Genomic DNA, 5,331 nt, shown 5'->3' with positions numbered 1-5,331 from the left:
TTGTAGAGGTTATGTTTTGTTTAGAGGGAAAATGGTATGAGATGTCACTTTCCGCCTTCGCGAAGCACAGCGTCTTGTACACTGAGCCGGAGACGGTGATGCCCCTTTACACGGAGGGGGGCACAAGATACGATAGGCAAACCCTCGTTAGTTTTTGGATGGTGATTGCCGACACTCCTTTTGGTAAATCAACTAGGAAGGTTAGCGCCATTACAGACCCCCTCTACCGATACTTACACATGCTCATTACTACATCCATGGCACCTCGGGATTATAGTCGTGACCTATGAACGTCTTGTGATATGTTTTTCTTATATTGTCTTCTCTACCTGAGGTCGTGCGCCCTCGCGAGGTGTTTGGCGGATTACTTTGTGACCGCCTATCATCATCAAAAGCGAGGGTCATTGTACGGGGGAGAGTACGTTACAGTTATCGCTCGGTCTTTGGGTCTCTTTCCAGACAGGGACACACGGTTATCGCCGCCGATCAATTCAAAGAGGTTTGATAAGAAGTCGGTAGTCATCATGCGTTGTACACGCATGTTCAATGGAGTCTTTCAATTTCGCTCTAGGGACCATTAGTATTTTGTTCATGTACCATTACTAGCGGTGATCCCGGTTTATCATGAGCTGCTTCCAGGTGAAGACGGGGCTCATGCTGACGATCCGATCGATCATGATATACCACCGTCACCTCAGCCGCAGCCGCACCAACCTCAGTATCCTCAAGACGTCTATTTGGATTTGCCTCCGGCTGCACGGGCACTCGCTCAGAACTATGTTTGTCGGATCGACCACATTGAAGAATTGTTGGGGTGGGCGGTTGAGACATTGAAGGATTTGAGGCAGACCCACTGATTGCAGGAACGACCACTACCATTGCCACGACAATATACGACGTCCGGTCAGGATCCGTCGGCCGCTCAGGATTCGCCGCCCACTCAGGATCTACAGCATAGCTTAGGTTGTTGACTATATTAAATTTCAAATATCAGTTGTAATTTTGTTATGTATGTACAAACTGACTATATATTTATGCAAATTTTAATTGTTCATGTCTATAATGTATGATTAACATGTTCTGAATATTTAGTTAGGTACATATGTTTCAAGAACTTAGTTTCTATTACTTCTATTTTTTAGTGTAAAATTAAATTAACATAATTACTCAAATAAAATCTATACTTTTTGTCTGTTAGATAGGCTAAAATCTATACATATGTTCTGAATAATAGTTTTTTCTTACTACAAAATGACTTATACTTATCACCAAAGATTATCACAATGTGTTTCATATGGTCCATATCTACCCATATGATATAAATTGGTACATATCATCTTATAAGCAACTTAATCAGACAAAAAATTCACACTGTGGTTTATATGATCCATATTGACCATTATGGTACATATTGGCATAACAACCAGACCAAAACTGACATGGCCAGCTTTTTGTCTATTAGATGGGCTGATATGCCTCATATTGATCAATATGACCCATATGGAGTGTCAAAATAGAAAAATGGGGTGTCTCAATATATGGAGCCTACAACAAATTCACATTTGTAAGAATAAAATTTCAGATTTTACTTTAATATTAAATATTACTTAACAATATGATAAGGTGGATGATGGTGTATCCTTCCCTTTCTCATTAAAAGATATAATATAATATTACATGCTATCCAACCACCGGCGACCGCGACACCAAGACATATGTATAGATGTGATGCTCGAAACATTGGGCATTCTTGAGTCCTACATGGAGATTTTTAGTTATCAACCCTATTTTGAAGGTTTGATTCTTGGAGTGAAGTTCTTGTACAAGAACATTCAAAAACACATTCTTTGCAGAGGTGGTGGGTCATGGGTGGGTTGGGTTAGGTTTGAATTAGAAAAAAAAACACATTATTTTCCTATGAAATATATATAAATGTAAAAGGTGGTGATGAGCATGTTTTTGTGTTCCTTATGGGAAAGGTTTATAGAGCTTTTGAAGAATGAGTATTTTTCAGATGTGGCGGATGACAATGCATGTTTTTAGGTGTTTTTATGGTTTCTTATTGGCGATGCTCTAACAAGTTGAAATTAAGATGTGATGCCGAACACAGATTTTTTGGACCTAGTTAAAATTAAGGAAAATTGGTTTTTATTGGTCCCAACTATCGTCTGTTGGTCATTGCTGGTCCCAACTAACGAATTGGCTGCTGACGGCCCCAACTTTTAACTTATTTGTTCATATCGGTCCGTGACTAACAGAATTTTAACGTCGTTAGGTTCAGGTCGCCGGAAAAACATTTTTGACCGGAAAACACACATTTTTTCCCGAAAACTCAACAATTTTGTCCTAAACATCATGGTAACTTTGTATCGTACCTTTGGGAACCTTTTTTTAGTAAAAGCCCGAATTATTGATGTCGTCGGAACCCAAGAACCATCGTCGGAATCAGTCGATGGTGCTTAAGTGATGGTGGTTGGTTGGCATTGAGTCAATTGATAGTGGTGGCATTGTTCAGGAGGTGTTTTGCGGCAAAAAAATTGACTTTCCCGGCCAAAAACGTTTTTCCGACGACCTGAAACTAACGGCGTTAGGATTCTGTTAGCCACAGATCGTTAGGAACAAATACATTAAAAGTTCGGACAATCGATGACCAATTTGTTAGTTGGGACCGGCAATTACCAAAAGGCAATAGTTGGGACCAATAAAATAATGAATAAATTCATAATATAAACGGTTGAAAAAACATGTATCTTTCTACTAAATATCAAACATATGCTATATGTAAATGTAATTGTGTTCTAATTCAGTATCAAACACAATATTATTTGACATTGTCATACATTACAAAATTAACTTTCATATTAAGTTCAATAACTTGATAAACAATTTTCAAAAAAGAGAAAACATAACCACAACTATACAATCTGCAATCTGACCCGTTACCAACAAAATATAATCCGAGTTAACCTGTTTTTTTAAGCCATAGGGTTGAAGTCGCCACAATTACCATGAATGTTGGACAAATCACTTTTTGGTATTCACAACGAATCCAACCGCGTGATCTTTCAATCAGTTGTGAGATTTTCTCCAGGATGTGAATTCTAGTAAAAATCTAGTAAAGTTTAAAAGGCTTCCCATCACAGTTTAATCTACAGCGTAAAATCAGCCATGAACATAATCATGGTTAGTTTCCTTGTAATAGATCATACTAAAATAAGAAAAATAAAGCTAATAGATCATATTGAACTATCATTCTATTGTCATAGAAACAAAAGGGAGAATTCACAAAATATGTCATTTGAGGAGAGAAAGTCTCAAAATATGCCAAAAGTTTTAAAACTTTTCAAAATAGGCCATCAAAATCCATCTCCGCCGTGACATTTGGTTTCCCGCCGATGATTTCCGTCCCCCAATGGAATAGTGACACGTGTAAAGATGTTGACCCCCACCCATGAGTTTTCAAAGGAAATCCATCTGACTCGTGAGATTTCAAAGAAAATTCATTTACCCGTGAGATTTCAAACCAAAATAGTCTCTTCCGTGAGTTTTTGAAAAAAAAAATCCACCTCATTCCACCATTGATTCACCACCACTGCAACTTGCCGGAAAACGAAGAAGAACACACAACCATTAATTCACCACCACCATCATCGTCCAGTGGCAAAAATTTTGATACTAAGACCTCAGTACGTATAAAACCATTTAGACGAAAAAGGTTTCGTTTAACGATATGCTATGAGTTTAAACGCAGTCGTTAACATCAAAACGAGCATTGTAGCATCTTTCAAGCTAAAAAAGATTTATAGAATACTTATATAACATGTTTTAAGCAATTCGTTAAAATATTTTGGATTTTTACAACGAGGTAGTACGTTTTTCATACTTTACAAAACCGGCTGAAAAACACTCGTTTTCGCGCTGTTTTTCGCAACCGAACTAGCTTTCTTGTGAAAAACCTTGTTCATCCCTTTTTCTGCAAAAATCCAAGGTAAATCACAATTTTCATGAGTTTTGATCATGTTTGAATCAAGTTATAATCTTATAAACATGTCTTGATTAGTGATAATCATGTTTAACCATCCAAAAGCCCTAAAATCATATAAAATAACTTTTTGATATTAAACATGTTTACAAATCAGAACCATACAGATTTTTGACCAAAAACATGGATTAGAACGTTGATATAACGTTTTTACGGTTTAAACAGTTCGGGTTGAAACCCTAACCGAAACTCTAATTAAAAAGGCCTAATTATGGTTTGTTTATGCTTGGTTTTGTGTTATATGATATTTATATATATTTATTTTGTGACCAAAGACCGGAGAGTCGATAAAACAACCGAAAACACTAGAAAACCGACAAGGAATTACCGGTTTACTCGTTTAGGGGCTGTTTGTGCTTCGATTGTGACTTGCTTGTTTTTAGCTTTTGAAACTTTTCAGAGAAATTAAGGCTCATATAATTGATTCCTTGTTAAAATTTGGTAATGTTTTGATAAACAGAGAATATTTGGCGAATTTATTATCGTTTATTAGCGTTTATTTTTGACAAAATGGTTAAACTTTTTGAAAAATTATGAAATTTTGTTTGGAACTCAGAAATGTGATGGTAAGATCATTGGTAAAACTTGGAATCATTAAGAGATATTTAAGTACAGTTTATGCAATTGCGTTTTTATCATATTTTAACAGCCGAAAAATGCACAAAAGGGTATTTTGGATAAAGAAATAGGTTCTGAAAATTTTACAGTGGTTATGATATGGTATTTTGACCTCTAAAAAAATTATTGGATTTTTCAGGAATTATTTGTTATAAACGGGTTAATTATCGGTTAACTATAACACAAAAAATGAATTTTTATAAATAAATAACTATGAATAAAAATTCTGAAAATATTTTTATAAAATTCTAAAGATTTAAATTTATTTTTACATAAATTCTCATAATTTATATAAATAGTTATGATTATTTAAATATTTAAATTATGTATGTTTTAGCAAAACCGGCAACATTACGTTTAACGAACTGACCGGTATGTCAAAACGTCAAAAGTAGTCAAATATCATAGTTTTGTATGAATTTGATATAAACGAACTTTTTACGAGATTTTCGGACAGTTTGGGTGGATTGTACACGTTTTGTACGATCAAACCCGTATGAAAAGGGAAACGAACCCTACGACCAATCTAGATACTGAAACCCTAGATTTAGTTTATAAATAAAATCATTTTATCAAACAGTATGTTTACTTAAGTTTGTGTGATCTTACATATTTTTGAAACGCGTAAACGATTAACTTGGCCAAGCATGGAAAACGTTAAAACTGGGCCA

Source organism: Bidens hawaiensis, unplaced genomic scaffold, assembly GCF_021521415.1.
Source record: "Bidens hawaiensis isolate Kalapana, Puna unplaced genomic scaffold, B.hawaiensis_p1.1 tig00019442_1, whole genome shotgun sequence".
Taxonomy (NCBI): domain Eukaryota; kingdom Viridiplantae; phylum Streptophyta; class Magnoliopsida; order Asterales; family Asteraceae; genus Bidens; species Bidens hawaiensis.
This window is presented reverse-complemented; position numbering follows the sequence as displayed.